Source organism: Tachypleus tridentatus, chromosome 1 (assembly GCF_004210375.1).
Source record: "Tachypleus tridentatus isolate NWPU-2018 chromosome 1, ASM421037v1, whole genome shotgun sequence".
NCBI lineage: Eukaryota > Metazoa > Arthropoda > Merostomata > Xiphosura > Limulidae > Tachypleus > Tachypleus tridentatus.
In genome coordinates this window covers 2,593,821-2,618,565 of record NC_134825.1, presented here as the reverse complement: position 1 = coordinate 2,618,565, position 24,745 = coordinate 2,593,821, and the positions used below count along the sequence as shown (strand labels likewise).

Below are 24,745 nucleotides of genomic sequence, written 5' to 3'. Positions count from 1 at the left end.
AGTAGAGAAATATGATGTAAGAATAGACAATACTTGTGAATAATGTTCTTGAATTTTGTTGTTGCAAAGCACATGGCTGTATGTAAGTACTGAGAAAAAAAAAGATTTCATATTTCTCTGTGATAATAACTACTTAAAAACAATAACATATTTCTTTATATAGTAAGTACTTAACAACAAATAGATAACGCATGGCAAACTTAATTATCTCTTCATTTTTAATTAACATACAATCACCATCTCTTCTGACTTGAAACCCCTGGTATAAACAAACTTGGTTATCTCTTCATTTTAATTAACATACTGTAACCATCTCTTCTGAAAACACTGGTATCACAAACTTGGTTATCTCTTCATTTTTAATTAACATACTGTAACCATCTCTTCTGACTTGAAACCCTGGTATCAACACACAAACTTGGTTATCTCTTCATTTTTAATTAACATACAATCACCATCTCTTCTGACTTGAAACCCCTGGTATAAACACACAAACTTGGTTATCTCTTCATTTTTAATTAACATACAATCACCATCTCTTCTGACTTGAAACCCCTGGTATAAACAAACACACATGATTATCTCTTCATTTTTAATTAACATACAGTCACCATCTCTTCTGACTTGACACCCCTGGTATAAACAAACAAACCTGGTTATCTCTTCATTTTTAAATAACATACAGTCATCATCTCTTCTGACTTGAAACCCCTGGTATAAACACACAAACTTGGTTATCTCTTCATTTTTAATTAACATACTGTAACCATCTCTTCTGACTTGAAACCCTGGTATAAACAAACACACATGATTATCTCTTCATTTTTAATTAACATACAGTCACCATCTCTTCTGACTTGAAACCCCTGGTATAAACAAACACACATAGTTATCTCTTCATTTTTAATTAACATATAGTCACCATCTCTTCTGACTTGAAACCCCTGGTATAAACAAACAAACCTGGTTATCTCTTCATTTTTAATTAACATATAGTCACCATCTCTTCTGACTTGAAACCCCTGGTATAAACAAACAAACCTGGTTATCTCTTCATTTGTAATTAACATACAGTCACCATCTCTTCTGATTTGAAACCCCTGGTATAAACAAACAAACTTGGTTATCTCTTCATTTTAATTAGCATACAGTCATCATCTCTTCTGGTATGAAACCCTGGTATAAATGCACAATCTTGGTTATCTCTTCATTTTAATTAACATACAGTCACCAACTCTTCTGACTTGAAACCCCTGGTATAAACAAACAAACTTGGTTATCTCTTCATTTTTAATTGACATACAGTCACCATCTCTTCTGGTATAAAACCCCTGGTATAAACACACAAACTTGGTTATCTCTTCATTTTTAATTAACATACTGTAACCATCTCTTCTAACTTGAAACCCCTGGTATAAACAAACAAACTTGGTTATCTCTTCATTTTTAATTGACATACAGTCACCATCTCTTCATTTTTAATTAACATACAGTCACCATCTCTTCATTTTTAATTGACATACAGTCACCATCTCTTCTGGTATAAAACCCCTGGTATAAACAAACTTGGTTATCTCTTCATTTTTAATTGACATACAGTCACCATCTCTTCATTTTTAATTAACATACAGTCATCATCTCTTCTGGTATAAAACCCCTGGTATAATTGTACAATCTTATTTACCTCTCTTTTTTCAAATAGTGTAAACATGTCTTCTGATATGAAACCAACAGTTTAAACAAATATATCTCATCTGACAAACCTAACCGGTTACACACACAAACTGCACCACTCATTACAACCAGTTAATGATTACTTTACAGATTTAAATCATTTAAAAAGTGAATTATATTTTTATAAAACTTACCCTGAATGATCAGTGTCAAACCTGTCAAATATTTCTTTTATGGAAATATTTTGTTTTTCACTGATGAGAAAATAGAAATATGAAAAAGCAAACTGCATGTCTTTTCCACTACGTATCTTACGTGATGAAGTAGCATCAAACTCGTCGGGAAATCTTACATGTAATGAAAATATAATAATAAATAATGACACACATCCACTGATACATTAACTTAAACACTGTTTAGTCTTATAACAAATTCAATTTTACAAATGATTTACTGCACTTTCTTTAAAGAATCTGCAAATTGTTAAGTGGTGGTACACTGCTGAAAACATGAGCCAATATATTCAGTTCGTGGTAATCTCCTAATAATTAAGGTTAGACTTAGATAGTTTCAAAAGAAGTAAAACATTAATATTCTGTTTTTATTAGAAAACTAAACTTTCCATTTCAATAAAAAGCAATGTTTCCTGTACAAAGTTGTAGTTACAACAGTATTCTAACAGAGAAATCAAAAGATGAAGAGCTAGGTGTATATCACAGTACTGTTATATATATAAAGATGATGGTGACGATGGACCACTCACTTCCAGCTGTTACTTACTTTCAGTGTTTGTGTGAATTGGAAAAATGATTATAGAAACTAGAATTCAATTCAGTTGCATACACATCTGTCAGATTCTCTGATGCAGGCCAAATGGCCTTTGTTTACTTATATTTGGTCTTGGAAGTATGTGTTAACAAAGAGTGGATAGTAGGTGGTAAGGCCTTCAGAAACAGTAGCTACAACATATAGCAAACTGAGAAGGACAGGAAAACAATTCCAATAAAAGCATGAAACATGGCACATAAAAGTGTACTTTACTTTGAGTATTTCTCTCAGCCTATTCCAAACATATTCTTAAGCATAATTAGTATGTACATACCTGTACAAAACACATGTATTTATATCTTAATTATACATATTTCTTCAGAATACAGTAAAGCACACATAACTTTGTTTTCAATGACTTTTATATTCAAACATTGTTCAAACTTTCAGACAATGGAAAATAGTGTTTCAACAACGTAAATATATAAATTTTTAAAGATTTTTCCTAACATTATGATGACATAAATGAAAACAACGAAACATTATAGATGTATTGTGTATCAAAAATGTGAAATAATACCTTTATGTGTTTATATGTCAGCTAGTGTCAACTGCTGTCTTTATCCACATTGTACAAAAAGTGTTAAGTACATTATATTAAAACAATTTTTTATATGTAAAGCAAGAAGTTAATTGATGGTAACAGCTAATAACGTTCCAGAGTATATCAAAACTACTTTTTAACATTTTTTGGTGATTTCTAGGAAGTATGATGCTTCCAAAAACTGATTTCATTTTTGGAAGGGTATGTAACAGTACTTTCCAATGGAAAACATTCAAGATTTTGGATCATATAGATGTCTGTTCATATTGAAGATTTAGAATTTCCAAGGTTAGAATATCCCTTGTTGTCATTGTCATTGTAAAAGTAAGAAATGTGAATCATGTCACTAACACCATTCAAACTAACAAAGACCTGCAACAGCAGAAAGCATAGTGTAGCATAACAGGTGAGAATCTATGAACACAAAGTAGCAAAAGTCATCCACATCTTCCAGGCAATAACAAGCAACATAATGAAGCCAACAGGGTATAGGTTCACCAAGTTAAGGTTTCTGGTCATAATTCATGCACAACACCTCCTGTATCCCAAGTAGCTAGAGACTGAGGGGGTAAAACGTTATCCCATATAAAGATATACCAGTCATATTACAGAATGTGACAACTATGGAGTTTCGTGATATTGGAAAATTGAAATGGACAAAGAGAAACTGTGATCTTCATAAGAAAAGAATAAAAGAATGCAAGTATAATTGCAGCACAACAGCTTTATGACCACCTTCCTGCAATGCTGCAGAGTTACTGTCAAGGTGCATGACCATCAAATAGAACATGACTGGATATTGCAACATGGGCTCTAAAATAATTTCAATGTAACATATTCAACCCCTGTATTTCAAAAAATAAAAACACTATTTTAATGTGAAGCCTAAAACATAAAATAGTAAAAAAGCATTAATTGTTTATGTTAATAAGGTGTAAGTTGATGTGTTAGATCTTAGAAATAGAAATTGAAGGAGTTATTTCATTATAGCATATTAATTCTCAGATGGAGAGTAACACTGGCTTGTATTTTCATGTACTGGTACAATATAATTCTTCTTGATGTAAGATCTATGAAAATTTTCAATGCACTGCATTAGCTAATGATACCACAACAAAGTAAACATTTTAAGATTTTGATTATTGGTGCTGTGAAATGTTCTATCATTGGACAGACTCTTTTGAAATATTTGGAGAAAATAATAAAGTTCAATTTACATAACAATAAACAATTAGCTTTTATCATAGAGTATTCTATAATGTTTCTGCAGACTACATTTACCTTGAAACAAGTTGTAGACTTAAGTTAAAAATTAATGTTTCATCAGAACCTCCTCATCAATGAATGGTATATTATGCTAATTTACAGTTAACAAATTTACACAATTTCATGGCTAATCTAAATAACTCTCACTGAATAACTTTTATGAAATTAGATTCTCTTACTAAACATTTACTAACTTCTTACTGAATACTTCACTTGTATTTATATCATAACCTTCCTACTTCTGCATACCTGGTAAACTCAATTATCATATCTTCATCATCATGCCACCCCAATTAGCAGCTCACTCCAGCATACATCTATATTATAATACTGAAAATAGAGCTTACAACAATGCTCCCTTCTTGGTAAGTGAAATATCCTGAACAATCCTAATACAAAAATAAAATACTATATTAAACTGTACATTCACCATCCCGTTTTGGTGGCTTTCTCTTCCAAAAATCATGGAATGCAGATGGATTGACCTTTTTCTACTCTGTACCACTGGCTATCCTGTCGTATGGAAATTCCTTTTAGATAGGTGACTGAGTGAATCCAGTGATAGATCCATCCATATTGATCCTCTGGAAGTGGTCTTGACAGGAAAGCTGGATTCTTCAGCAGGTTTACTTTCTTTCTACTGACAAATGCTTCTCTAGAATTACAAAGAAGTTATCTTAATGACTATTTCCATAAATAATAACAGTAGGTGACCTTTAACCCATCTCTCTGTATTTTTTCAATTCATGACCCTTCCCAAAACCTGCTAGAGTTTCAAGTGTGTCCTTCCTTGCAGCAGAGGTTTTACAGCCATACAATTTCACTTTACAAACTTTTATTCTTGCTATAAACTAAATTTTGAGGATAATGTGATGTATGACCTCAATGTATTCCTCTGCATATCCTGTGTAAGATATTACTGAGTAATTACTATAGATGTGAACATAGCAGTTCCAATGGTACTCTTAAGTTTGCTTCCAAATATCAAAGACGATGGTGTGTTGTCTGCAGATTCATGTACTCCTGTTCAATAATTCATAAATATAGCAATGACAGATCATGACTCCATATTTTATGATGTTCATCCACATAAACAAATGATTTAATGATACATGGTTGTGTCTTTTCAAGATGCTCTTAAACCATTTTGTTGACATCAGAACTATCACAATTTGCACCAGTTTTCTACAGATCCACAGAACCAAACCCAACAGAAGTAATGCATTCTTTTACTTGTTCCAGTGGTTTCATAGCACCTAAGTGTTTAGATTGCAGAAATGACAGGGTACTTTAGAACCAAACCCAATAGAAGTAATGCATTCTTTTGTGTGTGTGTGTGTGTGTGTTTTTCTTACAGCAAAACAACATTAGACTATCTGCTGAGTCCACCAAGGGGAATGCATTCTTTTATTTGTTCCAGTGGTTTCATAGCATCTAAGTGTCTAGGTTGTGGAGATAGCAGAGTGCTTTAGAACCAAACTGAATAGAAGTAATGCATTTTTTTACTTTGTTCCAGTGGTTACGTAGCATCTAAGTGTTCAGGTTGTAGAGATAGCAGTGTGATTTAGATTGTAAAAACTGTGGAAGTATCAATGTAATCAGTGTTTCTGTTCACTAGCAACTTCCCATTTCCAATGCAACGAGTATAATAAATCTCACTGTGCCAAATACAATTTTGACTTGAGCTGCATGGTGTAAATGTTTTTCATTTTTCTGTATTATTCTTCATCCAACGAACAAATGGTTTCAAACTCTTATGCTATGTCTGAGTATATTTCAACTGAGTACTAGAAAACATTTGTTATTCACCATTACATTTTTCATTATACTCTGTAGTACTTTACTTACTAATATTTATCATCGTTTTAAAATTTACATTCTTACATGGTCTTAGAAATAATGTGTCATAATTACATAGTTCCATCAAAGATGATGTACAATATTAAAGTTGTATTCCTGGAAATTTTACAGTCAATTTGTCATATGGTCTTCTGAACTGTGAAAATCCATCCATTCAGTGCTGCATGGTCTGTCCAAACTAAGTTTTGTCCATGCAGATGATGATAGAAATGACTCGGGACAACACTCAGTGACTCTTTCTGAGAAGTACAACACATTTTTTCTGCAGCATTCTTAGTCTTGCTATAATAGGACAGTAGGTAATCATATGCTCTTTTACATGTTATACTTGTGATGACATTGTTCCCACCGTAAAAATATAAGCATCTCCACCTAATGAGTGAATTTTCAAGAGTTAGATAAGCTAACACAGTACTATTAGTATATTATTTCTTCACTTTTCTGAACTTTTATTTGTAGTCAACAGTCCAAGAAAATTTATTTGACTTCAAGTAATTTGTGTAGAGAATGAGCTTCGTATGAGAAAAGTCCATGAATCATCTTACCTCATACAGGTTCTTTGGTACTGACCAATTCTCAATTTTTTTCTAACTACTGACTCCATATCCCAGGAAGCATACGTGTTGATGGAACAATTCCCATTTTTTCAGGTTCAGCAGAGGAATCTATGTTCAACAAATCAATAACCTTCACATTATCAAAGGTCTTACCTTATGCAATAATGCCATTCAAGTAGATGAGAATGACATTCCTGGATAGTTCAGATACAGCACACTTCATTATTCACTGAAATGTAGCAAGTGTATTACATATTCCCAATGGTAGCACAATCTTTTTCCTGCAGTAACGGTTGTTTCTTCTAGTTGCTTTATTAATTTGCACTTGCCAATGTTCACTATTTAGAGCCAGTGTGAAAAACCTGTTAGTCAGTTGTTTGCAGCAGGTAGCCACTGTTTTGTGTACGTGTGATTCAGTGAACTTTAGGTAGCCACTGTTTTGTGTACGTGTGATTCAGTGAACTTTAGGTAGCCACTGTTTTGTGTACGTGTGATTCAGTGAACTTTAGGTAGCCACTGTTTTGTGTACGTGTGATTCAGTGAACTTTAGGTAGCCACTGTTTTATGTACGTGTGATTCAGTGAACTTTAGGTAGCCACTGTTTTGTGTACGTGTGATTCAGTGAAATTTAGGTAGCCACTGTTTTGTGTACGTGTGATTCGGTGAACTTTAGGTAGCCACTGTTTTGTGTACGTGTGATTCGGTGAACTTTAGGTAGCCACTGTTTTGTGTACGTGTGATTTGGTGAACTTTAGGTAGCCACTGTTTTGTGTACGTGTGATTCGGTGAACTTTCTTACAAGAAAAAAATATTTGTTGCTCTATTCTTCTTCTTCAAAAGTAAGATATTTGGTACCCAAGAACTAATACTTGATTCTATTATACCATGATTTTTATCTCTTTGAAAGCTCAACCTGTTTTACATGTGGAAATTGTCCAGCTAACTGTTGTACTGGGGCTGCATCTCCATTTTAGAAGATGTTTTACCTCTTTGGTCTCAGTCAAACTGCACCAGAGAAACTATCTTGATATTTCATAAATAAATCAAGTAATCTCTGGCATTGATCTATAGGTTCAGTTGTACAGCTTTTGTAGGTAAAGTGGTAAGTTGTCTTCATATAATATCAGACTTCCAACATCTTGTCACAAAGGTCTTATCAACTTCTGATGTTTCACATCTTGAAAATCCCACCCAGACTTGGCACCAGACTTTCACATTTCTTTTGATGATCAATTCTATTAACACTTGGTATTTCACCTCTTAATATAATAACTGCCATCCTTATTGTTACAAAACATTTAACCTCTATTGTAGTAACTGTCATATAGTATGCAAGGATTTCTTAATCATGGACTGTCAAGCTACTTGAAGCTAGCCTAAACACATCCATGTATGCACATGAAGTAAGCTCTCAACTTGCTATGTTCCTTGATATAAGTTACTTCTTACACTAAGGGCACTTCCCTCTTATTGAAACTTTTATGTCTGTTTGTTATTCACGTCTTCCTTCATCAATGTTGGAAGCAATTCCCTGTTTTTAATTAGCAAATCAAGTCAAATAATTGTTTCTGTAGAATCAATGTTGATAAAAGCACTGTAAAACTTCCCATCTGTGGACTGGTTTCTTTAAAGAATAAATTTCTTAACTCGTTTGGGGTAGATGGGATATTATGAACTGATATTTGCCACACAAATCCAGCTAATTATGGTTTCCTGATTAGCCCTTTGTTCTTCTTTTGATGTGGTTGGATTTGAAGACTTATCCATGAGGTATTGGCTTATTGGTGTACCAACAGTCGTTAATTAATTCTCTATAGTCTTAGCTGTAATAGCCAGATATCCCATATCTATAACAGTTCCTTCTTACTGGTATCCTCTGAAAGGAGTTCTTATTCCCTACACACTTTGGTCTGCAGTTACTGATAATACATACTTTCAAGTCGCTCTTGAAACATCTATCGTCTTACAGTTTATGTTCCATGTATACAGATGTCTAACTAATCCTTTCATTTCTTCTAAGCTACTGTTACAGGAAGAAGATAATTCTATACTTCTTGACCTTATGATTCCATAACTTCAAAATGGTGCATTTAATTGTTTCTCCGTAACTCTAAAAGATTCAAGTTCCAACCAGAGAGCTTTCTTTAAAGATTTATATCTACTTTACTTCAGCCCAATTTTCATATCTATTTTTTATGACATCTATAAACTGGTCACATGGAAATAGATGAATAGTTTCTTATTAATCTGATCTGTTCACTTTGGAAATGATTTTAAACTGGATCTGATGCCCTTGCTTCCTTCCAATTATAGTTTGTTGTATTCTAAATTGGGTAATGTTGTTGAATTTCAGCTAAATTACAGAACTGAATTGGACAGAAAAATCCAAAAAAGTCCTTCAGTAACAGGTAGCACAGCATTAGTACTAATACAGGGTATCCCAAAAACATGTACACACACTATGAATGATTATAACTCATTCAAACAGGTGCAACTGATTTGAAGTAATGGTAGAAGCAAGACTAAGTTTTGATAAAAGTAAATTTATGTTAAAGTGTTACTGGAAGTGTGAGAACATAGCTGAAGTGTAAAATTGTTTAGAAGGGAGTTTCAAACAGATCCACCAATGTGACTCATCATTACTGCATCAGAGATAAGTTTGAAACAAATGGAACTGTTTATGACGTCCATAAAGGGCATTCTGGAAGTCTGCAGTTGTCCACCAGTCCCACACAACAAGCAGATCTGTTGGAAAGTCTCCACCGATCTCCAATAAAATCTGTTCGGCAAACAGCCCGAGAGACAGGAATTCCAAAATCAAGGATCCATCGCATGTTGAAGCGCATTCATTGGAAAGGTTTTATTCTGGTATTAGTCCACATCCTCAATGAAGATGATTTAAGTTAAATGGCTAAGTTAATTGCCACAATTGCACCTACTGACCACCTCAGAAGCCACATGTTATGGTTGAACACCACGTAAACTTACCAGGGGTTACGGTCTGTGTGGATTATTAGAATTGGGTGTAACTGGACTATTCTTTTTCAAAAACAGAGTCACTGGTCTCGTTTATCTGAACTTGCTGCAAGAATCTGTCGTGCAACGCATTTGAGAGCAATTTGGAGATAAGGAGTTTTATTTCCCCACTACCATCGTAATGTGAGGACCTATCTTGATGAAAATTTGACGAACAGATGAATTGAGCAAAGAGGTAGCAATGGATTTCCCCACGTTCACCAGACCTCACACCTCTAGACTGTTCACCAGATCTCACACCTCTAGACTGTTCACCAGATCTCACACCTCTAGACTGTTCACCAGACCTCACACCTCTAGACTGTTCACCAGACCTCATACCTCTGGACTGTTCACCAGACCTCACACCTCTGGACTGTTTACCAGACCTCACACCTCTGGACTGTTCACCAGACCTCACACCTCTGGACTGTTCACCAGATCTCACACCTCTGGACTTTTTTTATGGGGATACGTCAAAGATAAGGTTTATAGCCCAAAACCTGCAGCAATCGATGATCTGACAGCAGAAACTGAAAGCACCCAAATACTAAATGAAAATATTTTTGTGAAGTTTGCAATTCCATCTGTCTGCATTATCAGCAGTGCCTGGATCAGAACGGTCATCAGTTCAAACACCTACGATAACTCAAAAGATTCTACATTTTTCTTAAGCTTGGATTACAAAACCTAGATATATTTTAATAAATATTGTATTTATAATCATTCAAAGTGTGTACACATTTTTTTGGCACATACTGTAGTTGTAGACTAAACAGGTTCTTCTATTCACTATTTTGTAGTAAACTGTGTTTGAGATGAAAATTCTTTGGCAGATCCAGAAAGATATGTGGCTGGTTTAATATTTGACAACCTACTCAGTGTTACATATGAGTTACCAGGTTTATCCTCAGTATGACAACCTATTCAATGTTACATACGAGTTACCATGTTTATCCTTAGTATGACAACCTACTCTAAACTACATTAGGGTGCATATCGTTACTTTCAGAATTTCTGTTGAGTAAAAGTCTGTTATCATAACATAAAGTGTACTCGGTTATTTTTACTAAAATCCAAAAGGATAGACCCAAGGATACAATACAACACTATATATTGGTAATGTTACTTTCACTACACACTAGTGTATGTTATACAACACTATGTATTGGTAATGTTACTTTCACTACACACTAGTGTATTTTATACAACACTATATATTGGTAATGTTACTTTCACTACTCACAAGTGTATTTTATACAACACTATATATTGGTAATGTTACTTTCACTACTCACATGTGTATTTTATACAACACTATATATTGGTAATGTTACTTTCACTACTCACAAGTGTATTTTATACAACACTATATATTGGTAATGTTACTTTCACTACACACTAGTGTATTTTATACAACACTATATATTGGTAATGTTACTTTCACTACACACTAGTGTATTTTATACAACACTATATATTGGTAATGTTACTTTCACTACACACTAGTGTATATTTTTTACAAACACTATATATTGGTAATGTTACTTTCACTACACACTAGTGTATTTTATACAACACTATATATTGGTGATGTTACTTTCACTACACACTGGTGTATTTTATACAACACTATATATTGGTGATGTTGCTTTCACTACACACTGGTTAGTGTTTTTATACAACACTATATATTGGTGATGTTACTTTCACTACTGCACTAGTATATTTTTTATACAACACTATATATTGGTGATGTTACTTTCACTACACACTAGTATATTTTTTATACAACACTATATATTGGTGATGTTACTTTCACTACACACTAGTGTATTTTATACAACACTATATGTTGGTAATGTTACTTTCACTACACTAGTTGTGTTTTTATACAACACTATATATTGGTGATGTTACTTTCACTACACACTAGTGTATTTTATACAACACTATATATTGGTGATGTTACTTTCACTACACACTAGTGTATTTTATACAACACTATATATTGGTGATGTTGCTTTCACTTTACACACTAGTTATTGTTTTATACAACACTATATATTGGTGATGTTACTTTCACTACACACTAGTTATATTTTATACAACACTATATATTGGTGATGTTGCTTTCACTACACACTAGTTGTATTTTATACAACACTATATATTGGTGATGTTGCTTTCACTACACACAAGTGTGATTTTATACAACACTATATATTGGTGATGTTACTTTCACTACACACAAGTGTATTTTTATACAAACACTATATGTTGGTGATGTTGCTTTCACTACACACTTCAGTTATTTTTTTACACAACAACTATATATTGGTGATGTTGCTTTCACTGCTCTGAGTGTATTTTATGCACTACACTATATATTGGTGATGTTGCTTTCACTACACACTGGTGTGTTTTATACAACACTATATATTGGTGATGTTGCTTTCACTACACACCAGTTGTTGTTTTTATACAACACTATATATTGGTAATGTTACTTTCACTACACGCCAGTGTATTTTTTATACAACACTATATGTTGGTTGATGTTGCTTTCACTACACACCAGTTATTGTTTTTATACAACACTATATATTGGTAATGTTGCTTTCACTACACACTGGTTGGTATTTTATACAACACTATATATTGGTGATGTTGCTTTCACTACACACTGGTTGTATTTTATACAACACTATATATTGGTGATGTTACTTTCACTACACACTAGTTGTTTTATACAACACTATATGTTGGTGATGTTGCTTTCACTGCACACTAGTTGTATTTTATACAACACTATATATTGGTGATGTTGCTTTCACTACACACACTATTATTTTTATACAACACTATATATTGGTGATGTTGCTTTCACTACACACTGGGTGTATTTTTTTATACAACACTATATATTGGTGATGTTACTTTCACTACACACTAGTTAGTGTATTTTATACAACACTATATATTGGTGATGTTGCTTTCACTACACTGGTAGTATATTTTATACAACACTATATATTGGTGATGTTGCTTTCACTTTCTACACTGGTATATTTTATACAACACTATATATTGGTAATGTTACTTTCACTACACACTGGTGTATTTTTATACAACACTATATATTGGTGATGTTACTTTCACTACACACTAGTTATTGTTTTATACAACACTATATATTGGTGATGTTGCTTTCACTACACACCACTATGGTGTATTTTATACAACACTATATATTGGTGATGTTGCTTTCACTACACTGGTTATTATTTTATACAACACTATATATTGGTGATGTTGCTTTCACTACACACTAGTTGTGTTTTTATACAACACTATATATTGGTGATGTTGCTTTCACTACACTGGTGGTGTTTTATACAACACTATATATTGGTAATGTTACTTTCACTACTGCACTAGTGTATTTTATACAACACTATATATTGGTGATGTTGCTTTCACTACACACTAGTTATTTTTTTATACAACACTATATATTGGTGATGTTGCTTTCACTACTGCACTGGTTATTGTTTTATACAACACTATATATTGGTGATGTTGCTTTCACTACACACTAGTTATGTTTTTATACAACACTATATGTTGGTGATGTTACTTTCACTACACACTAGTGTATTTTATACAACACTATATATTGGTGATGTTACTTTCACTACACACACTAGTTAGTTATTTTATACAACACTATATATTGGTGATGTTATTTCACTTACACACTGGTTATTGTTTTATACAACACTATATATTGGTGATGTTGCTTTCACTGCACTTTTATTGTTTTATACAACACTATATATTGGTGATGTTGCTTTCACTTTCACACTGGTTATATTTTATACAACACTATATATTGGTAATGTTGCTTTCACTACACACTAGTTGTTTTTTATACAACACTATATATTGGTGATGTTACTTTCACTTACACACTAGTGTATTTTATACAACACTATATATTGGTGATGTTGCTTTCACTACACACTGGTATATTTTATACAACACTATATATTGGTGATGTTGCTTTCACTACACACTGGTGTATTTTATACAACACTATATATTGGTAATGTTACTTTCACTACACACTAGTGTATTTTATACAACACTATATGTTGGTGATGTTGCTTTCACTACACACTGGTGTATTTTATACAACACTATATATTGGTGATGTTGCTTTCACTACACACAAGTGTATTTTATACAACACTATATATTGGTGATGTTGCTTTCACTACACTGGTAGTTGTATTTTATACAACACTTATATATTGGTGATGTTGCTTTCACTACACACTAGTTATATTTTATACAACACTATATATTGGTGATGTTGCTTTCACTACACACTAGTTATTTTTATGCAACACTATATATTGGTGATGTTACTTTCACTACACTAGTGTATTTTTATACAACACTATATATTGGTGATGTTGCTTTCACTACACACTAGTTATGTTTTTGCATACAACACTATATATTGGTGATGTTGCTTTCACTACACACTAGTGTATTTTTTATACAACACTATATATTGGTGATGTTGCTTTCACTGCACTGGTTAGTGTATTTTATACAACACTATATATTGGTGATGTTGCTTTCACTTTCACACTAGTGTATTTTTATACAACACTATATATTGGTGATGTTGCTTTCACTACACACTAGTTATTTTTTATACAACACTATATATTGGTGATGTTACTTTCACTACACACTAGTGTATTTTTTATACAACACTATATATTGGTGATGTTGCTTTCACTACACACTGGTATGTTTTATACAACACTATATATTGGTTATGCAATGTTGGTTTCACTGCACACTGGTGTGTTTTATACAACACTATATATTGGTGATGTTGCTTTCACTTTACACAGGTTGTTGTTTTATACAACACTATATGTTTGTGATGTTACTTTCACTTTCACGCTGGTTGTTTTTATACAACACTATATATTGGTGATGTTGCTTTCACTACACACACTTAGTGTATTTTATACAACACTATATATTGGTTGATGTTGCTTTCACTGCACTAGTTGTGTTTTTATACAACACTATATATTGGTGATGTTGCTTTCACTACACTAGTTATTGTTTTATACAACACTATATATTGGTGATGTTGCTTTCACTACACACTAGTTATTGATTTTATGCAACACTATATGTTGATGATGTTACTTTCACTACACTGGTTATATTTTTATACAACACTATATATTTGGTGATGTTGCTTTCACTACTACACTGGTGTATTTTTTTATGCAACACTATATATTGGTGATGTTGCTTTCACTTTACACACTGGTGTTGTTTTTATGCAACACTATATGTTGGTGATGTTGCTTTCACTGCACTGGTGTGTTTTATACAACACTATATATTGGTGATGTTGCTTTCACTACTCACTGGTGTATTTTTTTATACAACACTATATATTGGTGATGTTGCTTTCACTACACACTAGTTGTTTTTTATACAAACACTATATATTGGTTGATGTTGCTTTCACTACACACCAGTGTATTTTATGCAACACTATATGTTGGTGATGTTGCTTTCACTACACACTAGTTGTATTTTATACAACACTATATATTGGTGATGTTGCTTTCACTGCACACTAGTTATATTTTATACAACACTATATATTGGTGATGTTACTTTCACTACACACTAGTGTATTTTTTTTATACAACACTATATATTGGTAATGTTACTTTCACTACACACTAGTGTATTTTTTGTACAACACTATATATTGGTGATGTTGCTTTCACTACACACTAGTTATGTTTTTATACAACACTATATATTGGTAATGTTACTTTCACTACACACTAGTGATATTTTATACAACACTATATATTGGTGATGTTGCTTTCACTACACACAAGTGTATGTTTTTATACAACACTATATATTGGTGATGTTACTTTCACTACACACTGGTATATTTTTTATACAACACTATATATTGGTGATGTTACTTTCACTACACACTGGTATATATTTTTATACAACACTATATATTGGTGATGTTGCTTTCTTTCTGCACTGGTGTATTTTATACAACACTATATATTGGTGATGTTGCTTTCACTTTCACACTGGTGTATATTTTATACAACACTATATATTTGTTGATGTTAGCTCACTACCTGGGTGTATTTTATACAACACTATATGTTGGTGATGTTACTTTCACTACACACTAGTGTATTTTATACAACACTATATATTGGTAATGTTACTTTCACTACACACCACTGTATGTTATACAACACTATGTATTGGTAATGTTACTTTCACTACACACTACTGTATGTTATACAACACTATATATTGGTAATGTTACTTTCACTGCACACTAGTGTATGTTATACAACACTATATATTGGTAATGTTACTTTCACTACACACTACTGTATGTTATACAACACTATATAATGGTAATATTACTTTCACTACACACCAGTGTATTTTATTACAAACAATAAACTGCTTGTCTTATTATAAGTTTTATTTTTTTCAATGATTATTAAATGCTTGCCAGATTAGTTTATTTATCACAAACTATCAAACTGTTGTCTCCTCATTGTGTGTTTTTACCAAGTTTCCTTTATTCTTACAAGTTTTAATATATTTTTATCATAAACTATTAAAATTTTGTTTCTAAGCTTCAGGGAACTGTGTGTTTGGGAACTATGCATTTAGTAATTGTGTGTTTGGGAACTATGCATTTAATAACTGTGTGTTTGGGAACTATGCATTTAGTAACTGTGTGTTTGGGAACTATGCATTTAGTAACTGTGTGTATCACTGTGTGTATCACTATGTGTATCATCATTATTAACTAAACCTTACAGATTTAAATATTTTACACCATTCACTGAATCAACTTACACTACAATAAACTTACACCATAATCTAATCAATCACTTCAATGTTTTGTTGTTGTTGTTTTGTAAAGAAAGAACAAGTTCCACTGACAAGTAAAAACATTTATTGCTTCAGCTTTGAAGCTATTTTCTTAAAAGTTGTATCACAAAGAGAACAGAAGTAATGAGTCAACATACCTTTCTTGTAAGCTGTTCATTATGTCGATGTCAATCAGATGAGCAATGTGTGCTGGAACTTTTCTGGTTTCACTTCCATAAAAATCATTATACAATTTATTCACATGCCGTAGCAATCGGCAAAAGTATCTAAAGTCTTGACTCTTTCTTGAAGATGTCCTGTACAAATGGTCGATGACTTCTGATTGCTATGATTACAATATACTTATATCAGAGCGCTTAATCTGAATTATTGGAAGTATTAAACAATACCGTATCTAAATCATCTGATGTTACATGTGTATATTACACCTCAAGTGTTAAACAATAACATACTTACATATGTAATATGAGATGTTTTAGGTAATATTCAAGTGAGAGTTTTTGTTTAAAACTTAAAATAAGGATCTATAGATCAGGTGTCAATTACTGTCATAGTTAAGATATTACATGGCAGTCTAATTTTAATTATTTATTATTATTATACTATCATTCAATAATTCCCTGGTATTTACATTACAGTCTACCAGATTTAGTGAAGTCATGAATATGACCACAATTCAGTCATGGATCTTCCAATTAAAAACACGTGTGTTATACACATAATTGTTGGCTAATTCATTAGAACTTCAACTGATCAAGTTATTTTAATGGTTTACTTGACTTTTCTGTTAGATTCATTACATTATTAGTCAGATGGAGGTATTAAACTTATTTTATCTTTGTCTTACTCGTGTATGATTCACATCCCATCATTACAGTATTATTACAGCTTCCCTAGATTCACATCCCATCATTACAGTATTATTACAGCTTCCCTAGATTCACATCCCATCATTACAGTATTATTACAGCTTCCTAGATTCACATCCCATCATTATAGTATTATTACAGCCTCACTAGATTCACATCCCATCATTACAGTATCATTAGAGCTTCCCTAGATTCACATCCCATCATTACAGTATCATTACAGCTTCCCTAGATTCACATCCCATCATTATAGTATTATTACAGCCTCCCTAGATTCACATCCCATCATTACAGTATCATTACAGCTTCCCTAGATTCACATCCCATCATTATAGTATTATTACAGCCTCCCTAGATTCACATCCCATCATTACAGTATCATTACAGCTTCCTAGATTCACATCCCATCATTATAGTATTATTACAGCCTCCCTAGATTCACATCCCATCATTACAGTATCATTACAGCTTCCCTAGATTCACATCCCATCATTATAGTATTATTACAGCTTCCCTAGATTCACATCCCATCATTATAGTATTATTACAGTCTCCCTAGATTCACATCCCATCATTACAGTATTAATACTATAATAAATAATACTATATAAACCACACATGAGGAAAAGATGAGAATGTCTTTTAATTCCAACTAAATAATAACATTCCAAATCATTCAACATCCAACAAAAAGACCTGGGATTGAACCCTGTCCATGACAGCAGGTTAGAATTAAAAGTGCAATATTACTGTTACTTAATGTCTATTAATTATAAAATAAACAAGTAACTAATTAATAATTAAACTTTAAATTATTATACAAAAGGTGTTTTATTTCCATATTACCCTTCAACTTAATCTCTTCACCCACAATTTTATGCAAATCTGAGGAGTTTATTTCCAGATGACTGCTGGTGTGAGAAACAGAACCATTTCAGAAAAAGTACTGGAGGAATACAAACAGACCATGTTTATAGACATACTTCTCTGCCATGGCACATCAGGCATCAAATCTTCCCTTTCCCAGGAAACATTTTGAACCAAAAAACTCTGTATAGATCTAGTTTCCTCATATGACATCACAATAACCACTACCATTCATAGGTATATTACAACAAACAGGGTCAAACAAGATTAAATGTTTCATAAAATTAACACATTAAAAACATACTGAACTGTTAAACATGACAGGGTGTTTTGTCACTGACATGTTCACAGAATACTGAACTATTAGACTAGACAGGCTGCTTCATCACTAACATGCTCACAGAATACTGAACTGTTAAACAAGACAGGGTGCTTCATCACTAACATGTTCACAGAATACTGAACTATTAGACTAGTCAGGCTGCTTTGTCACTAACATGTTCACAGAATACTGAACTATTAAACTAGACAGGGTGCTTCGTCACTAACATGTTCACAGAATACTGAACTGTTAGACTAGACAGGCTGCTTCATCACTAACATGTTCACAGAATGCTGAACTGTTAAACTAGACAGGGTGCTTCATCACTAACATGTTCACAGAATGCTGAACTGTTAAACTAGACAGGGTGCTTCATCACTAACATGTTCACAGAATGCTGAACTGTTAAACTAGACAGGGTGCTTCATCACTAACATGTTCACAGAATACTCAACTGTTAAACCAGATATTATGCATCATCACATTAACATGATTACAGTTAAGCAAGTTTAGGCACATTAACACATGAATAAAACACTGAATTCTTATTTTTTATAACAGAACTTCATCTTACACATATTTATAAGAAACAAATTTAATATGAGCAAACTGTCACTTGACAACTATGTGGAAGTCCTTGCAAATACACATTTCCTACACCTTGGATAGGATGAAATTCCCTGTTCATTCCCTGATCTATACTAGTATCATTGAAATACTGCCTATAATAATTGCATAAAGTTGCTTGCTGAGATACTCTTGAACAAAGACATAACAGGTATATGCTGAAAGTCACACTTCACTTAGATGTCATCTTACAAAGTTTCAAAGAACAAACAAAGAAAGTTTAAAAGGGGGATACCGTATTTTCTGGTTAATAAGCGAATCCCGAATAAGCGAGGCCAATTTTCAGCTCTGAAAATGAGGGTTTTGCTTATTACCGTAATAAGCAAAGCCATTTTTAAGAAGTGACAAGTTTCTTCAAAATGATTTCTTAGTCTCGTTTCAGCGTCAGCATGCATGTTGTGTGTGATCACTGGCGTTCTGTAAAAGCAGAGCGTGTCGTTATTGAGACAGAGATGGAATCCATATGTCATTCGTTATTGGCTCCACTCACTGTAATTAGGTAACCAATGAAATTCCAGAAACAACGTTTCACTGTAGTCTTAACGTGCTTTGCTGATGGGACAAAATTACCGCCTCTGGTAATTTTCAAAAGAAAAACATTTCTAAGAAGAAGAAATTTCGAAAGGAGTGATCGTAATAAGCGACCCCAAAATCAGGTCCAAAATTTAGGGCCAGAAATTCGGCTTATTAGGCAGAAAATACAGTAATTATTATGGGGATTTAATATTGTAAAGGGAAAATTGTCAAATATTTAAAGGAGTATTTGCACAAAAAATGTTAAACCATCAACTATAAAGGAATTGCACACAAAACAAAACCATCCACTAATCTAGAGAACATTGCATTATTTCCACACATGCTTTGAAATTCTGCCCTCCAGTATTTTATACTCCACTGAGTTTCTTTTGGCAATATTTGTCTTGTGATATCCTTCATCTATCTTGATACAAACACTTATCTTGGTACTGCATATAAGCACCTCATTCAGATAATTTTATCACTTTTCAAGAGATGTACACAATCCCAGTCACTAACACCAGCTCTTAGTGGAGAGAAGAGCAGGAGAGTGTCAACAGAAGTAGTGGAAACAGACACAAACACTGAGATGATGGAGGGCCTAGTGAAGGTAAAACCTGTAGAGATCAAGGGTGTACTAGAAAACATAATGTTCTGGGACAACAGTAGATTTACTGGTTAATTCTGACTGCTCTAAACTAATTTAAAAAACAAATTTAAAGTCATATACTTTTCATTAAACTCACTTAAATTTATAACATCTGAAAGCAGGTCAACTATCCTGTTATAAAAATGAAGCTGTCTTAGCTGAAGATGACTCCCATCTTGCCAGGAGTTATATTTGTGTCCACTAGTCCTACTATTCTCACTGTTAAATATGGAAAAACATGATGCATCAACACTATCAACACCCTTCATGATATTAAACACCTCAGTCAGACCCACTCTAACTCTTCATTTTAACACCTCAGTCAGATCCACTCTAACTCTTCATTTTAACACCTCAGTCAGACCCACTCTAACTCTTCATTTTAACACCTCAGTCAGACCCACTCTAACTCTTCATTTTAACACCTCAGTCAGATCCACTCTAACTCTTCATTTTAACACCTCAGTCAGATCCACTCTAACTCTTCATTTTAACACCTCAGTCAGATCCACTCTAACTCTTCATTTTAACACCTCAGTCAGATCCACTCTAACTCTTCATTTTAACACCTCAGTCAGATTTACTCTATCTCTTCATTTTAACACCTCAGTCAGATTTACTCTAACTCTTCATTTTAAAACCTCAGTCAGATCCACTCTAACTATTCATTTTTCAAGTGAAAACAATTTTATTGATCTTAATCTAACCTTGTATGATAAGCCAGGTACCATTCTAGTAGCCCTTCTCTGGACCTTTTCTAATAATTCAATGTCTTTCTTAAGGCAAGAAGTCCAAGACTTAAAACAGTAATCCAAATATGATCTAAGCAGCAAGCTATACAATGAAACTATAACCTATATAGACTTGCTTTCAATATTTCTGTAGGTACAACCTAATATCCTATTTACCTTACTACTATCAACAACACACTGTTTGAATGGCTTAAGATACTGACCAACTATCATATCCTTCTTTCATGACAATGTTAAGGTTATTCTCATCCAAACTATACTTATAATTTAGATTATGATAATCAACATACACTATCTTGCATTTATTATAATTAAAACCTATCTGCCATTTATTCACCCAACTCACTAAATGATTTAAATCCTTTCATAAATTAGCAACATCCTCTTCACAGCCAGCAACACCAAGAGTTTAATAAAATCTCAAATTTATGCAATTTATTGACTATTCCTTCAACTATATCATTAATGTAAATCACAAAGAGCAAAGGGCCTAAAACTGAGTTCTGAGGTAACTCACTTGTGACATTAAGAATGCAACTCAAGTGGGAGAACCACACTACACTGATAACAGGTACATTCTTCACCCAGAATCCAGTTCCTGTATCAAGAATGGAACTATACATGAAAGATTATTATTATAGGCCAGCCCCAAATAGACAGCTGAAGTTCCACAAGTCAAGTGTTGGAATAAAGTGATCTTAGTTCCAACATCAAATGTTTGTGGCTAGGTCAACTAAACTACATATCTACAACCACAGAGTGATGTGTTTCAAGCCTCCAGAATCACAACAAGAAAGTAAGAAATGCTGAAGTGGACAAACCTCCTTTTCCACCTAAAGAAGCCTGAAAGGCTCAGAATGATAAGACTGTGTATGCTCCACTCAACAAAAGTACTAGAACTCATCCAGTATGGAATTAGGAACATTCTACCTGATTCACAACTTAGCAGACAATGACCATTCCACTTGCCCCTATAATTGAGGGGAGGATGAAGAACTGTGTTCAACCCAGTATGGAAACACTCCACATTTGGAGCTAGTGAAGCCCCTTCAATGAACTATGTACTAAAAGAAAATTGATCAAAAGGAAGGGTTACACAGTCCCAACCAGACAGTCAAGCATCAAATCTAAACAGATATTACAAATAGGATCCTGCATAGATTGGTGCTGCTCCTACAGACACGTGGCAAAAAAAAGCATCTAGGGACTCCGGTAGGAGAGCCCCTAACTTCACCCTATTCTCCAAGCATGAAGAAATTTATTCTGGAGGAAAACCCTCTATCCACCACTCAAGTCACTAGAAACTAGATATGATAAAGACTCTTCAGCTTTGTAATGCATGTTGTGGAGCTATGAGGAACAGTGTTTTGGAACCTATGCAATAGGTTAACCAAGTTTCCTCAGTTTCAAAAGTAAACTGATTCCAATTTATTCAATCCAATGATCAGTAAGACAGGCAGGATATGTTTTACCTTTATTCATGGCATTCCTGCATAGTATGGTAAAACCACCTGGTGTTGTCTTATGAAACACCTCATTTCTAAAGAGCTTGTTGTACTTATATAAAGTATACTGAAATAGTGGTTGCTTGTGCAGAAAGCACACCTACTCAGACAACACTTACCAGAGAGCGAGATCCCTTACAAAATGAAGCAAGGGCTAAGGAAACGTCAGAATGAAAGTACTAACCCCTCTTGATAATCTACCCAAAGCAGTTAAGTTAGCTTCATGGGTGGGTGAAAACCCTCAGATGAAGATACTGCCAAATCATACAAATAATACAAGTACTGGGGGAGGTCCTCAGTGTTCTCCAGTGGAAAATTCAACTGGAACCCTTAGGATACAGAAACACAACAAGTCTGATAAGACATGATATGGAGAAGACTAATTCCTTGCCTCCAAGGGGAGTCCTCAATAAAAAAAAAATTGTTGTTTAGCATCTTCAAAGGCAGGCAATAAATCATTCAAGACACTTACTGAAATGACAACGAATGAATGATCGATCAACAATGTGAGAAATAGTGATCATAGTTATTGGTGAAGAGGATTAATCCCTGTTTGAGTATCTTGGATAAGAAGAACTGGTCTGAGGATGGTAATAGAATAATAGTGTTTTGTGAGCAAACAGTGTAAACATCTGGCTGTGTCTGAAGGTTAGTGACAACAAAAACTAAACCTTCAGATGGAGGTAACATATAAGAATTAGGACAGTTGTAGAGAAAGAGCAGCAACTGTAACATTCAGTCAGTAACTGGTCATTCAGTACAAAGGACTTCAAGCAACCTAAGAATTAGGACAGTTGTAGAGAAAGAGCAGCAACTGTAACATTCAGTCAGTAACTGGAATGGTCATTCAGTACAAAGGACTTCAAGCAACCTGAGAAATCCAGAGAGTACTGATCATGCAAAGATTTAGTTGCTAGTATTAAATGGTAGTTCATAAGGCTGCTATATACAGGAAAATTATGGAAGGTGAAGAAACCCTCATGTTAAAAAAACAACATTATGGTTGACTGTTCTGGCTGAAATAGATTCAACCTGCTCTTATGACAATATTACCAATCACATACCATTTCCACTGAAATCACGTGCATTTCAGGAGGAAGCAAAATAGAAATTGAGACAGATACATGCCAATCTTCAAAAGCATATCGTATGAAAAACTGCATGACCATTACACTTCAGACTGAAACTTCAGGATAGTCAAGTGAGTCCTGTCAAATCAGGGCTGCTTTCCCATAGATTACCTAAGAAATGGGAAAGTATTGCAAAATAGAAACCAGGATGTAGCTGCTAACCAAGTGTGTGACAAATTTACTATCATATATTTATTTTAATATCAATGTTTGTTTTAGTTAAATATATATTTTGAAATGCATGTAACCTATACTGTTAAATCTGTATTGCATTATTCCCATCAATTCATTAAATTTGTAGAATTCTCGAGTGTAGGTATCAATAATGCTTTACAAAAGCACTCATGTATCATCAGTATTGTGGAGTAAACTGATATTTTAGAACCTTGCCTAATGTTTATAAGCCAGTGCACCAAGAGACAGTATAGATTGTTGGTTTGCTATAGTTGGTATGGTATAAACCTTGGAAGCTCTAACTGTAATTAATCTGAAAAGTACAGATATGTGACCATTTTACAGATTTTGAACATTACAAATAGTTTAACTTCAGACATTAGTATTTCTACAAAGGAATTCTATAAGTTCAGCTGTAAAATCCTTCATGTGATCAACAGACCTAGCTAGCTCCTGTTACGTGAAATGTATCTAAATCAACTCAGAATTAATCTGCATACCAAAATCATTGATAAAATATCCAGTTATAGACAAGATAGAACACTCAATACTAGCTGTAAATTTGGAAAAACTTTATATAAAATCATT

General features: G+C 33.4%; 1 protein-coding gene and 1 long non-coding RNA gene across 2 annotated transcripts in view; both read right to left on the bottom strand.

Moving 5' to 3' along the window:
• LOC143230391 (N-acetylglucosamine-1-phosphotransferase subunits alpha/beta-like) overlaps nt 1-24,745 on the bottom strand; it is a 179,919-nt gene that overhangs the window by 27,356 nt on the left and 127,818 nt on the right. The gene's annotated exons all lie outside the window — the stretch shown is intronic.
• LOC143230475 (uncharacterized) lies at nt 4,743-17,011 on the bottom strand. Its single transcript, XR_013016449.1, has 2 exons — nt 16,884-17,011; nt 4,743-4,967 (listed from the first exon to the last, which is right to left on the bottom strand). It is a non-coding gene; the product is annotated as an uncharacterized LOC143230475 (long non-coding RNA).